We start from the raw sequence: 24,607 nt of genomic DNA on the forward strand, positions 1-24,607 counted from the left end.
AATATTGCAAACTTACACTGGTATAAATTACAGGAGGAGGCAACATTAAGTTAAATTTATAGTTTACATATTCTGTCATTAGGATTTATTTCTACTTTGGTGTTTTTGCTACTTTATTTATTTATTTAGTTTTTTTATTCAAATCAATATGATTTTATTTGTTACATGTTTCACCATCACCATTCAGATACAAATTGTATGTTACTATGAAGACAATCTCATCATGGATACAAGATGAAATATCATGTATTATAATGTATGAAATGTTACGTGTTTTGTTTAAGAAAAGCTTCTACCATGACTATAATTGAAATCCTCATTTTCTTTAAAATCCCATATTAGCGGGTTGTGAGTTGAATTATTTGTTCTGAATTTTTTTCTGTATAATTTTAGATGTTCTTTTTGTATGTATTTATGGATGTTCTTTATAGCTAGAATTTTCTATTTTGAATGGAGCAATTAATGTTGAAGAAAGCAACAATGCACAAGATATTTTGATTGCTCAATCTTTTATTGCAAGCTGCGGAATAAATAAATCGCAACAACTTAGTGGATTCATGTCTTTGCTAAATTCTTTTGAAAATTTTTAGTTTAATGTAATTAAGATGTATACATGTTATTTTTTTTTTCATATAACACTTTCAAAGTGTAAAACATGTTATTCTGATGTATACATGGGATGCCATTATTGATTGAGATACTTTTGATATATTTTCTAATTTTTCTTGTGTTGCAGTTGTAGATGTCTACTTCTTTAAGAATTGCATGACATTTTTTTATAAATCTTACTCGGCATGTTTCTTCATTTAAGTACCTGATTATTTTTGCCAAGATCTAAGTGGATGTTACTTTTGTTAAGTATTAAGATGTTTCTTTATCATACTAAATAGATGTTACTTTATATAATTTTCGAGTTTCCTTGTGTTGTAGTTGTAGATGTCTCTACTTCTTTAAGAATTCCATGGCTGTTTTTTTATATAAATCCTACTTGGTATGTTTCTTCGTGTAGGTACATGATTATTTTTGGCAAGATTTAAGTGAATGTTACTTCTAATCTTCGATTAAGCACCATGATATTCATACTAAATGGATGTTACTTTATATATTTTTCGTTGTTGTTCTTTTCTCTTTTTTTTTTCCTTCGTTAAATTTTGTTAAACAAGCATTCTGGAGAGCCATAATCTTATAATACGATAGTGAATTTGAATCTTAATAATAGCTTAAGATGTGATACTTGTATTCAATATCAATTGAATCATTTCTGTAGGAAAGAATAAATACAAGTAACATATTAAAGCAACAAAGACCCCTTGAACATAAAAGTCAAGGCCAAATCATGTGTTTCATGCCTTACATATTAACATATCAAAGAATAAAATTGTATTTAGCTGGTGGAATGCTAACACATCAAAATATGCAAAAGGACTTAAAAGATCATCAGCTATAACACAAAAGGAACATCTGAAAATTTTAAGAACCACGATTATATTTTTCAAGTTTCCTTGTGTAACAGTTGTGTATTTCTCTACTTTTTTAAGATTTGCATGGCTTTTTTTTTATAGAAATCCTACTTGACATATTTTTTCGTGTGGGTACCTAATTATTTTTTGCAAGATCTAAGCGGATGTTACTTCTATTAAGCATAAGGATGTTTCTTATTCAAATTAAATGGATGTTACTTTATATATTTTCCATTGTTCTTTTCCTTTTCTTTTCTTTTTTGTTGCTTCTTTAAATTTTGTTAAACAAGCATTCTCAAGAGCTATAATCTTATAATAAGACAGTGAATTTGAATCTTAATAATAGCTTAAGCTATGAAACTTGTATTCAATATCAATTGAATCATAATAAAGTAACAAAGACCCATTGAACATAAAAGTGAAGGCCAAATCATGTGTTCCATGCCTTACATATTAACATAATCCAAAGAATAATATTGTATTTAGCTAGTGGAACTGGAACAGTGCTACAAACACATCAAAATATGCAAAAGGACTGAAAAAATCATCTATAACACAAAAGGAACATCCAAAAATTTTAGAAACCACGTTCACATCGACGCTGCTGTAATCAAGCTTTTGCTGGTTTTCGAATATGGAGGTGTGACGTAGATGGTGCCTAACTTAATTTATAAGAATTTATAGGCTTTATGAAGACTTCAACTTCCTTTATTTTTAGCTACAAGTTTCTTCACAAATTTGGCATTACGCTTTGAGTGGCACCTTTCCCTTCTCTTAGTTGTTCTGTCCTCAGCATCTGCAGACTAAGCAGCTTATGCACTTTTTGCTTCAGCTACACAGTAAAAGCAATGAATCTTAGTAGTTAATTTAGTTCTAATTTCTATTCACAAAGATCTGCACTTATAATTAGGTTCCCTTTTTCAATTAAAAGAAAAAAAACAAAAAACACCAGGTGCTTATCATACCTAAATTGTGGAACTTTGAAGCAATTCCCAAAAACTTATCAATAAGAAATTTGCATTTTTATTGTCAAAATAAAAAGAAAAAAAAAAGTCCGACAGAACAATCCCCAATGATACTTGCCATTAGTCCCTTCAGAAGCAAACAGTAAATTCATTAATGAACATCATTTCTTTACCCAAAAATAGTTTTAGGCAAGCACACAATTTCTAAGGGGATTCTATTATTCTTGCAGTCTTGTTCATGCTCTCCAACATCATAACACAAGTATGAAAATTCTAAAGCAAGTTATTTTTGTGCTATCTTCAATAGTATACAAAATGTATATAGATCAACCAAAATATAAAACGTACATGTCCTAGTAGCAATCATCAATAATCATTTTAGCATATCTAATTCACTAGCGTCAGCTGCACCTAATAAAGTTCAGGCACTCCTAATGATGAAGTCTCATAAATAGGACCTTTTAATATATGGCAAGGGAACAAATAGAATGATTTTTACTTTAATAGCAGCTTGATGAGCGGATAATTTGTATACTTTTTGGCATTATTTTTAGTATGTTTTTGATATGATATAGTTAGTTTTTAGTATATTTTTATTAGTTTTTAATTAAAATTCACTTTTCTGGACTTTACTATGAGTTTGTGTGTTTTTCTGTGATTTCAGGTATTTTCTGGCTGAAATTGAGGGACCTGAGCAAAAATCTGATCCAGAGACTCAAAAGGACTGCAGATGCTGTTGGATTCTGACCTCCCTGCACTCGAAGTGGATTTTCTGGAGCTACAGAAGCCCAATTGGCGCGCTCTCAACGGCGTTGGAAAGTAGACATCCTGGGCTTTCCAGCAATATATAATAGTCCATACTTTGCCCAAGATTTGATGGCCCAAACCGGCGTTCAAAGTCACCTCAAGAAATCCCAGCGTTAAACGCTGGAACTGGCACCCAAATGGGAGTTAAACGCCCAAACTGGCACCAAAGCTGGCGTTTAACTCCAAGAAGAGTCTCTACACGAAATTGCTTCATTGCTCAGCCCAAGCACACACCAAGTGGGCCCGGAAAAGGATTTTTATGTCATTTACTCATTTCTGTACACCCTAGGCTACTAGTTTCTTATAAGTAGGACCTTTTACTATTGTATAGAAAGCTTTTGATCATGTTTTTATGATTAAACCCTCTTTGGGAGGCTGGCCATTCGGCCATGCCTAGACCTTGTTCTTATGTATTTTCAACGGTGGAGTTTCTACACACCATAGATTAAGGTGTGGAGCTCTGCTGTACCTCGAGTATTAATGCAATTACTATTGTTCTTTCATTCAAATTCCGCTTGTTCTTTTACCAAGATATCACTTGTTCTTCAACATGATGAAGGTGATGATTGACGCCCATCACCATTCTCACCCATGAACAAGGTGACTGACAACCATTCTTGTTCTACAAGCATCTGAGGCTTAGTGAATATCTCTTGGATTTCTGATTGCATGATGCATGGTTGATCGCCTGACAACCGAGTGCTCGCCTGACAAACGAGCCAGCCATTCCGTGAGATCAGAGTCTTCGTGGTATAGGCAAGAACTGATGGCAGCATTCAAGAGAATCCGGAAGGTCTAACCTTATCTGTGGTATTCTGAGTAGGATTCAATGACTGAATGACTGTGACGTGCTTCAAACCTGTAACCTACTGGGCGTTAGTGACAGACGCAAAAGAGTTATTCTATTCCGGTAGGGGAGGGAACCGAACCGGTGATTGGCCGTACTGTGACAGAGTATTGAGCATTAGCTTTCACTGCGAGGATGGGAGGTAGCTGCTGACAACAGTGAGACCCTATACGAGCTTGCCATGGAAAGGAGTAAGAAGGGTTGGATGAAGACAGTAGGAAAGCAGAGAGACGGAAGGGAAGGCATCTTCATACACTTGTCTGAAGCTCTTACACCAATGATATACATAAGTATCACTATCCTTATCTTTATGTTATTTTCGTTCATCATCATATACATTTGAGCTTGCCTGACTAAGATTTACAAGATGACCATAGCTTGCTTCAATACTAACAATCTCCGTGGGATCGACCCTTACTCACGTAAGGTTTATTACTTGGACGACCCAGTGCACTTGCTGGTTAGTCGTGCGAAGTTGTGTAATGCCATGGTATTAGGCGCACCAAGTTTTTGGAGCCATTACCAGGGATTATGAGAGTTGTGAAAAAGTATAGTTCACAATTTCGCATGTCAAGTTTTTGGCGCCGTTGCCGGGGATTGTTCTAGTTTTGAGCAAGCCTTTGGTAACATCAGAGCCAAGATCCGGCAACAACATCAAATTTTTGGTGTTATTGCCCGGGATTGTTCAGGCTGGACAACTGACGGTTCATCTTGTTGCTTAGATTAGGTATTTTTTTTCGAAATTCTTGAAGATGAATTCTAGAGTTTCATGATGATTTGTTGAAATCTGGCTGGCTGAGAAGCCATGTCTAATCTGATTGGACCGAGGTTTCAACTTATCACCACAAGAGCTTGTTGATTTCGTATCAATCTTGCTTTTGGAGCAGTGATTTGCTAAGGCTTGGCTGACCTTTGGTCATGTCTAGTGTTTTGGACCGAAGCTTTCTTTGGAAGCTTGGCTGGCTGTGAAGCCATGTCTAATTCCTGGACCGGAGTCTTAGACTAGCATTGCACTGATTCCTGGAATTCTCATTAAGAATTTTGATACCTTCTTTTTCTACTTAATTTTCGAAAAAACACAAAAAAATTAAAAAAAATCATAAAATTCAAAAATATTTCTTGTTTGAGTCTAGTGTCTCATCCTAAGTTTGGTGTCAATTGCATGTTTTTGTTATAATTTTCGAATCCATGCATATATTTCTTTGTTTTGATCTTTGAATTCTATTGACTTGAGTATTTTATGTGTCTCATATGCATTTTCAGTTCATTAGTGTCAGTAGTATACAAACTGCTAAGTTTGGTGTCTTGCATGCATTATTATTTGATTCTTGTTGCATTTTGATTATTAAAAATCCAAAAATATTTCTAATTTGTGTCTTTTCAAGTCAATGATACAAAGAATTGAAGATTCAGAACACACTGCAGAGGAATTATACAGAAAAAGCTGAGCATTCAAAAATGCCCAGTGAAGAAGGCAGACTGGCGTTTAAACGCCAGCCAGGGCACCTGGTTGGGCGTTTAACGCCCAAAAAGGGTGCATTTTGGGCGTTAAACGCCAGAATGTATACCATTCTGGGCGTTTAACGCCAGGATGGTGCCAGGAGGAAGATTTTGTTTTCAAATCAATTTTTTTCAAGTTTTTCAAAATCAAATCTTTTTCAAACCATGTCTTTTCAATCAAATGTTTTCAAAATCAATTTCTTTCCTTTTTCAAAGATACTTACTAACAATTAATGATTTGATTGAACATTTTTTGCCTTTTCTATTAAGGAAGGTTTTATGTTTGAATCATATCTTTTCTTGTTAGGCAAGTCATTAATTTTTAAAATCATATCTTTTCAAATTGTTTTCAAATCATATCTTTTAAAACTGTTTTCAAATCATATCTTCTCAATCACATCTTTTTAAAACCATAACTTTTCAATCAAATCTTTTTAATCACATCTTTTTCAAATTAGTTTTCAATCAAATCTTTTTGATTTCTAATTTCAAATTCTTTTTCAAAAATCACTTGATTTCTTTCTCACTTTGAATTTTCGAAATTTTTCAATCAAATTTTCAAAATGTTTTCAAAATCTTTTGATTGAATTTTCGAAAATTCTCTTCCCTCCTTCCCACATCCTTCTATTTATGGAGTACTACTCCTTCTAAATGCACAATTCGAACCTTATCCAATTAAAGTTCGAATTCTTCTTCTCCTTCTTCTTACTATTTCTCTTTTCCTCTGACACTTCAAGGAATCTCTATACTGTGACATAGAGGATTCCACATTTTCTTTTTCTCTTCTCTTTCATATGAGCAGAAGCAGAGACAAAGGCATTCTTGTGGAAGCTGATCCTGAACCTGAAAGGACCTTGAAGAGAAAGCTAAGAGAAGCCAAAGCACAACTCTCTTTAGAGGACCTGACCGAATTCTTCAAAGAAGAAGAACCCATGGCAGCCGAAAACAACAACAATGCCAACAATGCAAGGAAGGTGCTGGGTGACTTTACTGCACCTACTCCCGACTTCTATGGGAGAAGCATCTCTATCCCTGCCATTGGAGCAAACAACTTTGAGCTTAAGCCTCAATTAGTTTCTCTAATGCAACAGAATTGCAAGTTCCATGGACTTCCAATGGAAGATCCTCATCAGTTTTTAGCTGAATTCTTGCAAATCTGTGACACAGTCAAGACTAATGGGGTTAACCCTGAGGTCTATAGACTGATGCTATTCCCTTTTGCTGTAAGAGACAGAGCTAGAATATGGTTGGATTCTCAACCTAAAGAAAGCCTGGACTCTTGGGAAAAGCTAGTCAATGCCTTCTTGGCAAAGTTCTTTCCACCACAAAGATGGAGTAAGCTTAGAGTGGAAGTCCAAACCTTCAGACAGAAGGATGGAGAATCCCTCTATGAAGCTTGGGAAAGATACAAACAATTAATCAGAAGATGTCCTTCAGACATGCTTTCTGAATGGAGCATCATAGGTATTTTCTATGATGGTCTCTCTGAACTATCTAAGATGTCCTTGGATAGCTCTGCTGGAGGATCTCTTCATCTGAAGAAGACGCCTGCAGAAGCTCAAGAGCTAATTGAAATGGTTGCAAATAACCAATTCATGTACACTTCTGAAAGGAATCCTGTGAACAATGGGACTAGTCAGAAGAAAGGAGTTCTTGAGATTGACACTCTGAATGCCATATTGGCTCAGAACAAGATATTGACTCAACAAGTCAATTTGATCTCTCAAAGTCTGTCTGGAATGCAAAATGCACCAAACAGTACTAAGGAAGCTTCATCTGAGGAAGAAGCCTATGATCCTGAGAACCCTTCAATGGAAGAGGTGAATTACCTAGGAGAACCCTATGGAAACACCTATAATTCTTCATGGAGAAATCACCCAAATTTCTCATGGAAGAATCAAGAGAGACCTCAACAAGGTTTCAATAACAATAATGGTGGAAGAAACAGGCTTGGTAACAACAAGCCTTTTCCATCATCTTCTCAGCAACAGACAGAGAGTTCTAAGCAGAATACTTCTGACTTAGCAACAATGGTCTCTGATCTAATAAAGACCACTCAAAGTTTCATGAATGAAACAAGGTCCTCCATCAGAAATTTGGAAGGACAAGTGGGTCAGCTGAGCAAGAAAGTTACTGAACTCCCTCCTAGCACTCTCCCAAGTAATACAGAAGAAAATCCAAAAGGAGAGTGCAAAGCCATTAACATGGCCGAATTCTGGGAGGAAAGAGAGGAGGAGGACGCCACTGAGGAAGACCTCAGTGGGCGTGCACTAACCTCCAATGAGTTCCCCAATGAGGAACAATGGGAATCTGAGGCTCAAATTGAGACCATAGAGATTCCCTTGGACTTACTTCTGCCATTCATGAGCTCTGATGAGTATTCTTCCTCTGAAGAGGATGAGTATGTCACTGAAGAGCAAGTTGCTAAATACCTTGGAGCAATCATGAAGCTAAATGACAAGTTATTTGGAAATGAGACTTGGGAGGATGAACCACCCTTGCTCACCAAAGAACTGGATGACTTGTCTAGGCAGAAACTGCCTCAAAAGAGGCAGGATCCTGGGAAGTTTTCTATACCTTGTACCATAGGCACCATGACCTTCAAGAAGGCCTTGTGTGACTTAGGGTCAAGTGTAAACCTCATGCCCCTCTCTGTAATGGAGAAATTAGGGATCTTTGAGGTGCAAGCTGCAAGAATCTCATTAGAGATGGCAGACAACTCAAGAAAACAAGCCCATGGACTTGTAGAGAATGTTCTGGTTAAAGTTGAAGACCAGTACATTCCTACTGATTTCATAGTCCTAGAGACTGGGAAGTGCATGGATGAATCCATCATCCTTGGCAGACCCTTCCTAGCCACAGCAAAGGCTGTGATTGATGTTGACAGAGGAGAGTTAATCATTCAAGTGAATGAAAAATCCTTGGTGTTTAAGGCCCAAGGATATCCCTCTGTCATCATGGAGAGGAAGCATGAAGAGCTCCTCTCAAAACAGAGCCAAACAGAGCCCCCACAGTCAAACTCTAAGTTTGGTGTTGGGAGGCTACAACCAAACTCTAAGTTTGGTGTTGAAACCCCACATTCAAACTCTAAGTTTGGTGTTGGGAGGTTTCAACACGGTTCTGAGCATTTCTGAGGCTCCATGAGAGCCCTCTGTCAAGCTAATGACATTAAAGAAGCGCTTGTTGGGAGGCAACCCAATGTTTTATAATTAATTATTTTCTTTTGTTATTTTATCTTTTTTGTAGGTTGATGATCATAAGAAGTCACAAAAACAATGAAAAAAGCAAAAACAGAATGAAAAACAGGAAGAAAAACAGCACACCCTGGAGGAGAAGAAACTGGCGTTCAAACGCCAGTAATGCTAGCTGTTGGGCGTTTAACGCCCAGTCTGGCACCATTCTGGGCGTTTAACGCCAGAAAGGGGCACCAGACTGGCGTTAAACGCCAGTAAAGGGTAAGAACCTGGCGTTAAACGCCAGGAATGGGCACCAGCCCGGCGTTTAACGCCAGAAGTGGCTCAAAACGTGATTTTGAGCAACATTTGGTGCAGGGATGACTTTTCCTTGACACTACAGGATCTGTGGACCCCACAGGACCCTACCATCACTCTCTCTCTTCTTCCCCCATTCACCAATCACCTCAACACCTCTTCCCCAAAAACCCCTCACCTATCAAATCCCATCTTTCTCTTCACCACTCACATCCATCCTTCATAAAACCCCACCAACCTCACCCTTCAAATTCAAACCACTTTCCCTCCCAAACCCACCCATAATGGCCGAACCTTTACCCCCTTCTCTCCTATAAATACCCTTCTTCAACTCTTCATTTTCACACAACCTAAACACCCTTTCTTCCCCCTTCTTGGCCGAATACACCACCATCTCCCTCTTCCTCATTTCTTCTTCTTCTACTCCCTTCTTTCTTCTTTTGCTCGAGGACGAGCAAACATTTTAAGTTTGGTGTGGTAAAAGCATTGCTTTTTCATAACCATTATGGCATCCAAGGCCGGAGAAACCTCTAGAAAGAGGAAAGGGAAGGCAAAAGCTTCCACCTCCGAGTCATGGGAGATGGATAGATTCCTCTCAAGGGTGCATCAAGACCACTTCTATGAAGTTGTGGCCTTGAAGAAGGTGATCCCCGAAGTCCCCTTTTCACTCAAAAAGGGTGAATATCCGGAGATCCGCCATGAGATCCGAAGAAGAGGTTGGGAAGTACTCACCAACCCCATTCAACAAGTCGGAATCTTGATGGTTCAAGAGTTCTATGCCAATGCATGGATCACAAAGAACCATGACCAAAGTGTGAACCCGAATCCAAAGAATTATCTCACTATGGTTCGGGGGAAATACTTGGATTTTAGTCCGGAGAGTGTGAGGGTGGCGTTCAACTTGCCTATGATGCAAGGAGATGAGCATCCTTACACTAGAAGGGTCAACTTTGATCAAAGGTTGGACCAAGTCCTCACAACCATATGTGAAGAGGGCGCACAATGGAAGCAAGATTCAAGAGGAAAGCCGGTTCAATTGAGAAGGCATGACCTCAAGCCCGTGGCTAGAGGATGGTTAGAGTTCATACAACGCTCAATCATTCCCACTAGCAACCGGTCCGAAGTTACCATAGACCGGGCCATCATGATCCATAGCATCATGATTGGAGAAGAAATAGAAGTTCATGAGGTTATAGCCCAAGAACTCTACAAGGTGGCGGACAAGACCTCCACTTTGGCAAGGTTAGCCTTTCCTCATCTCATCTGTCACCTCTGTTATTCAGTTGGAGTTGACATAGAGGGAGATATCCCCATTGATGAGGACAAGCCCATCACCAAGAAAAGGATGGAGTACACAAGAGACCCCTCTCACCATGAGATCCCTGAGATTCCTCAAGGGATGCACTTTCCTCCACAAAATTATTGGGAGCAATTAAACACCTCCCTAGGAGAATTGAGTTCCAATATGGGACAACTGAGGGTGGAGCATCAAGAACACTCCATCATCCTTCATGAAATTAGAGAAGACCAAAGAATCATGAGGGAGGAGCAACAAAGACAAGGAAGAGACATTGAGGAGCTCAAGCACTCCATAGGATCTTCAAGAGCAAGAAAGAGCCGCCATCACTAAGGTGGACCCGTTCCTTGATTTCCTTGCTCTTTATTCTTCTGTTTTTCGATTTTTATGCTTATGGTTATCCATGTTTGTGTCTTGTGATCATTAGTGTCTTAGTGTCTATGCCTTAAAGTTATGAATGTCCTATGAATCCATCACCTTTCTTCAATAAAAATGTGCTTAATTGAAAAGGAAAGAATTGCATGAATTCTGAATTTTATAATAGTTTAATTATTTTGATGTGGTGGCAACACTTTTGTTCTCTGAATGTATGCTTGAACAGTGCATATGTCTTTTGAATTTGTGGTTCATGAATGTTGGCTCTTGAAAGAATGATGAAAAAGGAGACATGTTACTAAGGATCTGAAAAATCAATAAAATGATTCTTGAAGCAAGAAAAAGCATTTCAAAAAAAAAAAAAAACCGAAAAAAAAAGAAAAGAAAGAAAGAATAAAGTTGTGATCCAAGGCAAATAAGAGTGTGCTTAAGAACCCTGGACACCTCTAATTGGGGACTTTAGCAAAGCTGAGTCACAATCTGAAAAGGTTCACCCAATTATGTGTCTGTGGCATGTATGTATCCGGTGGTAATACTGGAAGACAGAGTGCTTTGGGCCACAGCCAAGACTCAATAAATAGCTATGTTCAAGAATCATCATACCTCACTAGGAGAATCATTAACACTATCTGGATTCTGAGTTCCTAAAGAAGCCAATCATTCTGAATTACAAGGGATAGAGTGAGATGCCAAAACTATTCAGAGACAAAAAGATAAAAGCCCCGCTCATCTAATTAATACTGATCTTCATAGATGTTTTTGGAGTTCATTGCATATTCTCTTCTTTTTATCTTATTTGATTTTCAGTTGCTTGGGGACAAGCAACAATTTAAGTTTGGTGTTGTGATGAGCGGATAATTTGTATACTTTTTGGCATTATTTTTAGTATGTTTTTGATATGATATAGTTAGTTTTTAGTATATTTTTATTAGTTTTTAATTAAAATTCACTTTTCTGGACTTTACTATGAGTTTGTGTGTTTTTCTGTGATTTCAGGTATTTTCTGGCTGAAATTGAGGGACCTGAGCAAAAATCTGATCCAGAGACTCAAAAGGACTGCAGATGCTGTTGGATTCTGACCTCCCTGCACTCGAAGTGGATTTTCTGGAGCTACAGAAGCCCAATTGGCGCGCTCTCAACGGCGTTGGAAAGTAGACATCCTGGGCTTTCCAGCAATATATAATAGTCCATACTTTGCCCAAGATTTGATGGCCCAAACCGGCGTTCAAAGTCACCTCAAGAAATCCCAGCGTTAAACGCTGGAACTGGCACCCAAATGGGAGTTAAACGCCCAAACTGGCACCAAAGCTGGCGTTTAACTCCAAGAAGAGTCTCTACACGAAATTGCTTCATTGCTCAGCCCAAGCACACACCAAGTGGGCCCGGAAAAGGATTTTTATGTCATTTACTCATTTCTGTACACCCTAGGCTACTAGTTTCTTATAAGTAGGACCTTTTACTATTGTATAGAAAGCTTTTGATCATGTTTTTATGATTAAACCCTCTTTGGGAGGCTGGCCATTCGGCCATGCCTAGACCTTGTTCTTATGTATTTTCAACGGTGGAGTTTCTACACACCATAGATTAAGGTGTGAAGCTCTGCTGTACCTCGAGTATTAATGCAATTACTATTGTTCTTTCATTCAAATTCCGCTTGTTCTTTTACCAAGATATCACTTGTTCTTCAACATGATGAAGGTGATGATTGACGCCCATCACCATTCTCACCCATGAACAAGGTGACTGACAACCATTCTTGTTCTACAAGCATCTGAGGCTTAGTGAATATCTCTTGGATTTCTGATTGCATGATGCATGGTTGATCGCCTGACAACCGAGTGCTCGCCTGACAAACGAGCCAGCCATTCCGTGAGATCAGAGTCTTCGTGGTATAGGCAAGAACTGATGGCAGCATTCAAGAGAATCCGGAAGGTCTAACCTTGTCTGTGGTATTCTGAGTAGGATTCAATGACTGAATGACTGTGACGTGCTTCAAACCTGTAACCTACTGGGCGTTAGTGACAGACACAAAAGAGTTATTCTATTCCGGTAGGGGAGGGAACCGAACCGGTGATTGGCCGTACTGTGACAGAGTATTGAGCATTAGCTTTCACTGCGAGGATGGGAGGTAGCTGCTGACAACAGTGAGACCCTATACGAGCTTGCCATGGAAAGGAGTAAGAAGGGTTGGATGAAGACAGTAGGAAAGCAGAGAGACGGAAGGGAAGGCATCTTCATACACTTGTCTGAAGCTCTTACACCAATGATATACATAAGTATCACTATCCTTATCTTTATGTTATTTTCGTTCATCATCATATACATTTGAGCTTGCCTGACTAAGATTTACAAGATGACCATAGCTTGCTTCAATACTAACAATCTCCGTGGGATCGACCCTTACTCACGTAAGGTTTATTACTTGGACGACCCAGTGCACTTGCTGGTTAGTCGTGCGAAGTTGTGTAATGCCATGGTATTAGGCGCACCAAGTTTTTGGAGCCATTACCAGGGATTATGAGAGTTGTGAAAAAGTATAGTTCACAATTTCGCATGTCACAGCTGAAATAGAATATACAATATTCAAATACCTGGGCTCAAATTGATAATTAGTTTGACTGTAATTAACCAAGTTGTTTACTTATTATAACACATGCAAGACACCATAGACATACCTCAGGGAAACCAGGAGCAATACCAATCAAGACCAACCATTTATTTTGTAGGGCCAAATCGATAATTAATGAGAAAGTGGAAATGAGAGAGAGGGAGCTGCGGTGGTCCTGCGGAGGAGGAAACAGCGCATGCAAAGCGCGCGTTGCGGCGACGAAAATTGGTTGCGGAGGGAACCGGCGCTGCACAGAGGATCGTTGGGGTGGAGGCCGCGGCGGATGCAACAGGGGAGCAGCGTGGGTGCAACAGGAGAGCGGCGATGTGCGCGGCGCACTGCGGAGACAGCCATCAAGGAAAGGAATCACGATGGGGAGGGATTGATACTGGATTAGCCGATTAGGGGTTTTTTTTAGTAATCCTTATAATTTAAACCAGCAGAAGCCCCCGCGCATACGCGCTGGTAATAGTAGTGTTTGGATGGTGTAACTACTTTGCTTAAAACATTGGATTGAATATTAATATTATATATAACATATATAATGGTTTTTTGACCAATTTAAACACAGATTAATAAGACATAATATAAATAAGGTGTGAAACTAAAAAAACACTAAAAAAAAGAGCCATTGAATATTTTAGTTGTGTTGTACTATGTACCTCCTTTTAATAGGATTTGAAAATCATGTTGTACTAAATAAAGATCTATTTGTCAGAGCACAATATGGTTTTTGCTCGTGCAGGAAAGTGCAACATACATTAATTGAAACAGTTTTAAACTTGTTCAAGTAATTAAAAGAGCAAAAAATATTAAAAAGTAAATTTCCTAACGCTGAAAGAATTTTTTCTTGTTTAATGATAGTAATTATAGGTTTGTTGCTGTGGACCTGCATAGATTGCTGAAAAATATAAATAAATTTATTTTAATCAACTAACAGATGCACATGCATGATATAAATAGAATACTGTTTTAGTAGTTTGTTTTAAATGAGTAGTATATTATTGTAATTGAGACTTTGATGAAAATTTAAAGTATATTGGAAGTGAAGTTTAGCAACATGGAATATTGATTATGGCAAAGAAGGTAAGGCAAATAATACTTGATTTCAAACATTATGCATCATGAAAAATCAGGATATTGATGAGATAAATTGAAATATTAAAAGACGGAAACATTGTTTCTTTTTTGATAAAGAGTACTTCATATAGTTAGAATGTGATAAAAAAAAAAAGTTAACCATTTCAAAGCAAAATAAAATTCTGGGGTAGATCATTTATCCTTTCAAATTGTCTATGTTAGCATGCATGGGGAGGCTTGATTGAGGAGTTGTTGCAAAATATAATTTTTTAAATCACAGTAGTTGCGATAGTAATATAATAGCAATTTTAACAGTAATAGCAAAATGCTAATCATAATGGTAGAGTAGTGCATACCGGTATCATTTGAGAAATTTTTAAAAACTTGTTGGTTAACCACATTTTGTGTTTCGGTTGAGCTGTTGGATTTCTCATGAGATATTATAATTTTTAATCCACTTTTGTTGCTATTCATAAGTGATGTGAAAATATGAATGATGTTTTAAATTTTTTTACTATTTTATCCAAATATTGAAAATCAAAAGAGTATTTTATTCTATATTAAATTATATTATATTATTTTCAAATACCAATAGTTCTCCTTTATTTTTACACTAATTAATAATTTAAATATAGTTTACATAATGTGCTAGTTTGGATAAGGAAAGAGTAATACATTTAAAGAAAATTTCAGTAGTAATAAAAGTGGTTAATTCAAAAGTAATAGATTATATTGTTATTGGAAATTTTTATTATAAAATAGAAAGCATAAAATACTTTTTTTATATTTGTATCATGAAATTTTGAGCAATTGCTAACTTGCATGAAATTAAAATAATTAAATAGAACTATAATAGAAAAAAATATATAGAACAAAAAATAGCCTTATTAGATTAAAAAAAAAGCTTTAGTTGCTTCATAGTCAAATTATTAATTATTATTGTTTCTAGAATAAGATTTTGGTCATGAGTAGATTAAGTACTTTCATAGCCTCAAAGAAATACACCATCAAGAAGAAAGATTCAAATTAAAAATGATAAAAAAAAATCATAACTACTAATAAAAAAGATATATATCCATTTACATCTTTTCTGTAAAGAAAATTCAACTTTTGACTATTTTTTTATATACTATTCTTTGATGTCATCTACTACAGCAATTAAACACTGACTTTAAAGGGACATTTTTCTTTAGACTTTCTCTAAAATTTTGGCTTTTGAAAATATGCTATTTATCATGTATATTTTTGTCTTTTTCGTATTTGTCAATATATATTTCCATAAGAACAAATATGTAACTATCCTTTCATTCTATTATATCCTTCTTTACTTTTAAAAAACTTAAATTTATGCGTCTATTCTACAATTAGCTAATAATTTTTACTGTAACATATTGAACATACAACAAAGTCAATACACACAATTTTATGATAACTTTTATATCTAATGTTAGCCAAAATAAATAAAAAAATTAATAAAAAAATGACGATTACAAAATTTGAAACCGTATAAATTTTTTAAAAATAAGACATCAAACAAAAGTAGACAATTTAAATATAATCTTATTTATAGCAACATAACCTTTTTTAAGTATATAAAACTCAGTGCATGAATAATGTAATGGCATTTAAGATTTAGCTTTAGTGAAACATTCAAGTTAGCAATACAATGATACAGTCGTGTATATCTTCCTGGATGTGCATCAAAATTTATTCTTGTTTCCAAGCATAGCCTGAATTGTTTGCTCAAACAAAGATTAAGTCTATTCAAGATCATTAATATTTAATGTGGCTTAATGGCAACCATGATGACTGGTAACTGCCTAGTTTCTTTTCTACTCCAGCTCTTCCCAGCAAATATTGGTATTATTAAATACAAATTGGGACAACGTCTTGAGAGTTGAGACGTTTTCCTTGTTATAATCCACTATCCAAGAAAAAATATGAAAACCATTGTGATACACGATTAGAATTACCTGCAAGATGCACAAAATGTTCATGTTTTATAATACCTAACATCTAAAATTATTAATATTGCACCAATAACATAAATAAAATTCCACACAATAATATAAAATCAACAAAAAAAAAATAACCTAATAAACATGACACAGAGAGTAGCAAGATATTAGTTTCTGTAGATAAGAATAAACAAATATATGAATATAAGAGGGAGAAACTTAAAAAATCTAATTTTATTATTTATTTATAATAGAAAATTACCTCTAATGTACTTTTTTTGGAAATAACACTCATGGAATTCATCATCTCCTGTAATGTTATAAAAATAAATCAATAACGAACACATCTTCAAATCAAGCACTAAATATACTCAACTGAGTTTTTAAGAGTTCATCTTTAGTTATCAATATTTTTAGGTTGTAAACAAATCTTTTTCTACGTGCGGGGGTAGCATTGATATCTAAAAAAATTATAGGTCATATATATCAACAATATGTATTCAAAATGAGAAAGGGTTCTTTGAATACGTGAAATGTTTGGAAGAAAATAAAATATGCTACTGAATTAATAATTATAAAGAAGATGAATCAATTGGTTTATTTTGAAGAAATTTTACCTGAAATATATTGACTGCATTCTAAATTATTACCGCAATTGTTGGTAGAAACTTGATGAGAAGCAGAATTATTTGCTAAAGTGTTTGTGAAGAGTTGATATACCTTTCTGTTCTTAATGGCTGTAATCTTTGATTGATATGATCCTTTATAGTTGATGTTGATGAGGAAAGATTTCTAATAGTTGTGCAAGATACAATTAGAAGTTAACCACCCAAATGCATTTTCATGCATGAGACAATTTTGTGTAATTTTATTAAAATTGAAGGTTTCAAAACATGACTTTTAAAAGTATCTATAATAATTCATATAAAGATACATAATTATTTTTAAGTGATATTGAAATAGGAGAAATGTGTTAAATGCATATAACATTTTCAATTCATTTAAAATCTATATTATTTTAATATTAAAATTGATAGTTACATATAAATTAATCACTTTTTTATTATATAAAAGTTCAATATATGTTCTTACTATACTGATAGAAAAAAGTTGTCTTTTTTTTTACAATTAACGTATTGAAAAAGTAAAATAAGTGTCAATTTCCAAAAAAAAAATTAGAAACTAAAAAACAAAATAACTACTAATTAAATATCTTCTTTTAATTATTCCTTTTGGTATTGATTTTACTCATCTTATTTTTCCTAAACATGTGTAATTAGTAGGATCACCAATAAAATCATGATCAATAAAAAGATAAACTCAAGAGTGCATTTTGGTCTTTCAAAATGCATAATTTCAATATAATACCCTTTTTAAATTCAACTGTTAGATCTTTTATCTATAAAGATTAAAAATGTATATTTATTGGAATACTCATATCTAGATTTTTTATTGGTGTATTTTAGGGTTGTTCTTAAGAAAGATTTACAATTGAAATATGCTATATCAATTTTGAGATATCATTTAATCCACTATTCTTTTGCAACAAAATAATACTATAAGGGAAAGAACGTAAGTAAACTTACTTTGAATGATTGGTGACAAAGACCTCCTTTGAACAATACAATCCATATTCTTTTGACTTCTATAAGTCTCATGTTCTTGTATAGAAGGAGGAATATTTTCTTTGGAAGCAACAATGGCAAAATCTGATGAGCATGTCAGATTAGGAAAGCAAGAGATTAAAAATTTTTCAGTTTATAATTTTATATGAATTAATTTATAAATATATAAAAAACTTGTATTGATTCAAGAAGGTTACCTTTTGTTTGTTTTTGTAGCAATTTCCTTTTTTTTTTCCACTTATCTCCCATCTTTTACTTGCATTCTCGGTGCTTTTCAAATTCATAAAGTGTCAACGAAGACAAGTTGATTTTGTTTTACTTTTGGTTCTTATTAGTTTGCTATTACATAATTAGATAAAATTTGAAGAAGTCCTACAATTAATAACATATCCAAGATGCTCATGAAACACATGCAATAGTTCTGCAAAAGTCATTGAAATATTATTAGCAAAACTTAAAACTAAATACATCATCTAACTTCTGAAGCCATTAAAGTGCTGCCTCAAGACATATTACTTAATATTAATATAACATAACAAAAAAATATTGTTACTAATTTAAAGTATTAAGTAATTAAAGATAGACATAGCAACCTTTTCTTTTAAATATTCCTTGTTGAAAGGTTACCATATCTTCCTCAACTTAACATAGTCTTTTTGTTGCATAAATTTTTTATTTGAAAAAGGAATGCTTTTTTCATATCCTAATGCAAAAGATTGTTATTCTACTTCTAGGTTCGCATTTAAGCTTAAAAAAAAGACTGGAAAGGACTTAACATCATCAACACATTATATGTATCCACATATTTTTTTAGACGCCTAAATCAACAGTAACAACCTGCCCCTACTCCAATCTCCTTATTATTAGCTTCGCCTATTTTTCACTCTGAATCATCCTCCGTATTTGTGCAACGAATCACCCGGTGAATGTTGACAACACATACCATTGCATCACATACCCAAGTCATTCAGATTCTTTTATTTTTTTCAAGAAAGAAAAACTCAAGTTGAAACAAAATATAAATAAATAAATGCAGAAAAAAGGAACTTTTACATCATTAAATCACATGAAAAGTTGTAACTAACACCTACATATTTTCTCTTAACCATCCAATAAAATATAAATATTATCTAAAAAAAATTCATATAACTATATTAGATTTGAGGAAGTTCCTCTGACTACTTACATATTTAAAGATGCTAGTGGGTACCAAACACTTGGAAATGAAGCCCTGCACTTTCTTCTGCAAAAATTAACAAATATTATTAGTATGATATAGCAAACTATGGAAAAGAAAGTGAAAATAATTAAAAAAGGGATACTTTTGGTAGAACAAAGGAGTTGGGATGGGCTTGTAACGAAAGAATATTTCCAGCTTCTTCACTTTTTATTTCACAAACTTTGCCCACAAATAATCAAAATTGAAAACTGGTTCACTTCTGTGTACAACAATTCTACAAATCAGATAAGCACACAACAAATAAAGGAATTCTTATAAGCCATTTTAAATTCCTAATTCATATATTTACTATTCCTAATAGCTAACACATAAAAGGATTGCTTAACGCATTTACAATGCAGGTCAATCACAACCTCGAATTCTCAATGTCTAAGAACTGACATAAGACACGAAAACGGTAAAAAATAAGCAATATAATTAACAAAAGACAAATACAATAAGCTATCCAACAATAAAATATTAGGAACAAATTTTATGGGCAGGTCAGAGTAAAGTATGATCTTGATACAAATGGCACAGTTGCTGTTTGAACCTCAACCCCAACTCCGCACCATCCTTTGCCAAAGGGGAGATAATGATAATAGCAATGAGACTCTCTTAATAGGCATGTTCATAACAAAGTTGAGGCACAACAAATCAAATAAAATCAAATTAGGAGTGGTCGAGAAATCATGAAACCTCATACGTGAGATTGTCTTCAGTTCCTGAGATATTTCTGAAAACTCAATGAAGGGATACCATAGAAGAACCTACTGTCTCCAACATGTTGTGGCAGCTGAACACTAAAAGAATTCTGTAGTAAAAGACATCATCAATCAAAGATGTAACCACAGAGTGAACAAATGCGTAATTCATAGTTAGTCTAAAATAAATATAAAGAAAGGTGAGTTATACTGTATGGATTGGAGCTTCACATCCTCCTTCAATAAGCTGCATTTACATAAAAAGCCATTACAATGAGAAATTCTATTTTAATAGGACATAAATTAAATCATTATGGCAAAGATATATCAGATGACTAAAACTTGAATCCACCAACTGGTCCTACTTGCAGAGCACCTTGAGTAACAGCGTCCATTAGCCCCAGTCCAACCCTTGACCATGAAGTGCAATCCAAAAAATTTGCAATCTGCATAGCAGACATACAAAACAGTAAATAATTATTATTTTCTTTTATAGAAAAAGATTTATTAGAAAGAGAAATAAAAGAGATGAGACATCCTCATATAAATACAAAAATATATTATTAAAATCTAAAGGGATAAGCCATGTATCAATGTTAGATTATCCTTTTTCATTAGTTAGGAGAAAACACTAACGCAGGCCAGGAGCTTTTCATCATAGGGAAGCCAAAATGGTAATCCTAATGCCTATCCCAAATGAAATCACATTTGAAAGGACTCAATAAAATCCCTAGGGTTCTTTTCTATGTCATTAAAAACCTTTGCCAATATCACAGTAAATTGCCTAAGCCAAAAACTAATAATGTTTTTCAGAAAGCCAACTTACATTATTCACAGAAAGCAAGAAACAGGCATGAAGTTAGTTCTTCTGCTTAAACATAAAAATATCTACAATCAATATATTAAAGGAATATATAGTGAATTTGCCACTAATAAGAAGGGCCATAGTTATATGCTTATAGTCTTTCCTGATCTTGTGCTCAAATTTTAGTGCCACTTGAGAAATAAAAAGTAAAAATCAACTAAGCTCGAAGTCCATGTGATTATCTATTCGATTGAACATATCAAACTCATTTAGCTTTGCCATGACATTTATCTTTGCCTGTAGTATTGTGCTATCCTTTTCTTCATAGTATTGTGCTATCCTTTTCTTCTAACTTCTTTCTAAGTCAAATCCTAAAGACAGGTTTAAAAATGAATAACAATAATAATAACGAAAAATCTTTGCACTGCAAAAGCAAAGGAATTAAACTCCACAAATAAATTCTAAAACAAAAAACGCCATATTTGGTACTTGCTATCAAACAGAGATCATTTTTTGAGAGCCAAAATATCATTTCTTTCTTTTAAAACTATTATGTCAAAATTTTTAGGTGTCTTGGGGAGGTCAAAACAATAGTATACTCATTATTATTTGGTGGCCAGTGCTCTTTTTTTCTTTTATTCCGTACATTCGCACATATCAATTGCTGAATTTGTTTTCTTTATTTTAAATCAACAATGATGAGAAGACTCAAAAAAGGAAATTTAGAAAACAATAGAAACCATGCAATAATCTAAAAAATGACCATTCTTGCCTTACAGGAAATTATACTACTTTCACCAGTAATATAACAATTAAGAGACACTACCACTTTTGCCACTGCTAAATGATCAAACCTGGTTTGGTTTTGCTCTTTTGCCAACACTATTTTATCATTTTTCTTATCATCACATTTGCTATGGCCTGTGGATAATGGAAACCACTCTCACTGCATACTACTACCACCTATGACTGTTATGTTATTATAATGAAATACTAATTTTGTTATAATATATATCATTGTTGTTATTAACAACTATCATCAACCATGTTTATTAAGCACACACCCATATTAGCCCCAAGAGATGTCAGCTTCGGTTTTGGTATTCAAGCAATGTAAAATGATAATAAACATGAATACGAAATCAGATGGAACCTGCAAGAATCCTATGTTTACCTATAATATATATCATTTACGAAACACTTTAAGCTGCAACTTGTTGGTATATGTGCAAAATCTAAACAGCAAAACAAAAACGATAAAAAAAATAATGTTTGAAGCAATCAGCAAAAGAAAAGAACTCTAATGTTGAAAACTAAACAAAAAAATTAAATCCGAATAGATTAGCAAAGAAACATATTAATTAATATAAGAAAGGCCAAATGCATAATTATAATGTCTACTATAATAAAAATAATAAGTTCAAATTACACTAACACATCAACCCTCTCTACCTAAAGTAACCACTAACCAATAAAAAAATACTTATTAATACAAAAGCAAATAAACTAACCTTCAATTTCTCATGAGCTTCATTTATAAAATTTTTCTTGCATTCCTTTATTTGGTGAGTATAACTGAAAGAAGAGTAAGTAATTAAACTAATTATTATGTGTTTAGATAGAATGCTAAATTATAGAAAGTAGTAACAAAAGAGCACGCATTATCACTTTTTTAGATTAAAGAATATTGGTGCATTGTTACTTTTATATGATTGAATTCATTTGCTTAGCTTAAGATTTTAGAATACTGGATTACAGAATCATTCAAAGAACACTTGTTGCTAGTATTCAAATTTAATCTAAATGAATAAAAATAAATCAATAAAGCAATTAGAAGGTAGCAGAAAGACTTACATCCAATGTCTTGGACTCCAATTGCTTTCGTTTTGCATTTCTAATAGATTCATCAAAGAATATTGCCTCCTCATCATATCTGTTGAAATCAGACATTATTCACAAATAAAAAAGAAAGATTGAAACTCTATAAAGTGATTAAGTTACCCAAAACTGACTATCTTTAGAGACCTTGAGCGATGAAGAACTTCTCAAAGCTCAAGCAATAACAGCAACAATGTCTTCGAAAACCTCATGAGCCTTCACATAACCAAGAGATCCACAACCCAAACCAAAGTTTGAAAATGCAGCAGCTATTCCACCGAAACACTAAGCAGGTAAAATCAAAAGCAAACACAGCGTCGAGCTTCAGTTAAATACGACTCCTAAGGCAAAACCCGCCGCTGCTGCTGCAGGGTCTCAGCCTCCTATCCCACAGAAAGATTTATTCACCAACCTCAACATGCATACCAACCAACTACAACACCGTCAAACTCGCAGACCTTTCCCTTTGCCCTCTTCTTCAACTCACGCCTTTTCCAGTCTTCCTTTTTGCTTCTGTATTTTCTCTAATCGTGAATGGTCGTGAGATTAAATTGAGAGAGAAACAAATTGAGGAAAGAGAGAGAGGGAGAGAGAGAAATGATAAATTCGAAATTTTTTTGAAGAAGATTAAAAGTTTAAAACTCTTTCAAAAATTTTTGCGGGAAAATTCCCGCTAATGAGTTTTGTTTAGAATTTGAAATCAAAACATTTGACTGATCAACGAAACTCAATCCATGTGATGGTGTTATAAGCCAATCAAATGCTACGATTATCCATTGTATTTGGAAAATTGGAATTTTGGAATTAGGGATACACAAAGCTTGAATTACCTGAAAAACTTCTGTGCAAAACAACGCTTCATCCGTCTTTTTAGGCTCCATTGTCCAGTCACGCTAGTTTCAACATCCTATCATGAAGAGGAAAAAAACAAAACTACATAGGACAGTTGTCACTCTCTCAGAAACCCTCAACAGTGTTAAATAGTGTGTGAGTTTACTGTTTCACTAGTTAACTATTATATATTAATAGATTGGCAATGAATGCTGACTAATCAGATTTTATTTTTTAAAAAATTTAAATTAATAATTATTAATTAGAGTTGTTTAAAAAGTTGGCTAATTTGAGTTGTTTCCCTATACTTTTTTTTTTGCTAACATCTTCATTAGTTCTGATTTTTTCTGATGTCATCATTAAATAATTTTGGTTCATTTGGATTCAAAAATGAATTCGATGTATTTTTATTGATGATTGAGTCTTTAAATTAATTTCGGTTCATTTGTGTGTTAATTGAGGTTCAATTGATGTTGCTGAGAAGTATTGACCAAATTTTTTATTCCTTAAGTAATTTTGATTTTTTTTAGTTTAATTGATGTTCATTTGGATTCAGCAATAAATTCGATGTGTTTTTGTTGATGATTTAGTCTTTTTGACTACCTAATTTCGGTTCACCTGTAAGTTAAATGAGGTTTACTTGATGCTGCCATAGTAGCTAGAATCTCGATTTAACTCTTAAAATCTTCCGATATTACGATTTTAAATGAGTTTATCGAGTTTACGAAATTTGTACTAAGTCTGACGATTTTACGATTTAAATCTTGTTAAGATTTTACGTTTTATGTTTTTTATTTACTTTTCCGATTTCATGTAAAATCTCGATTTTCTCTATCTTGGATGCTGCTGATAAGTATTGATCAAATTTTTTATTCTTTAAGTAATTTCGGTCATTTCTTAGTTTGATTGAGGTTCATTTGGGTCCAAAAATGAATTCGATGTATTTTTGTTGATGATTAAGTCTTTTTTTAGCGAAGAAAATGAAATTATTCATTATCACTTTATTCATTGCATTAGATTTTATCTCATTCCATTCAATTTAAAATTGTTGAAGATGATGATAATGAAAGAAAAAAATAACGAAAAAGAAAAAAAAAGAAAATGCAGCAAGAAGAAGAAGAAGGAAAAGAACCTTATTCTGTAAATTTAAAAATTCC

General features: G+C 34.2%; 1 non-coding gene across 1 annotated transcript; it reads right to left on the reverse strand.

The window, feature by feature from the left end:
• Positions 1-6,916: 6,916 nt before the first annotated feature.
• On the reverse strand, positions 6,917-7,024 carry LOC130938223 (small nucleolar RNA R71). The gene has a single exon (XR_009069397.1). It is a non-coding gene; the product is annotated as a small nucleolar RNA R71 (small nucleolar RNA).
• Between the last annotated feature and the right edge of the window lie 17,583 nt (positions 7,025-24,607).

This window comes from Arachis stenosperma, chromosome 6, assembly GCF_014773155.1.
Source record: "Arachis stenosperma cultivar V10309 chromosome 6, arast.V10309.gnm1.PFL2, whole genome shotgun sequence".
In the NCBI taxonomy this organism is placed as follows: domain Eukaryota; kingdom Viridiplantae; phylum Streptophyta; class Magnoliopsida; order Fabales; family Fabaceae; genus Arachis; species Arachis stenosperma.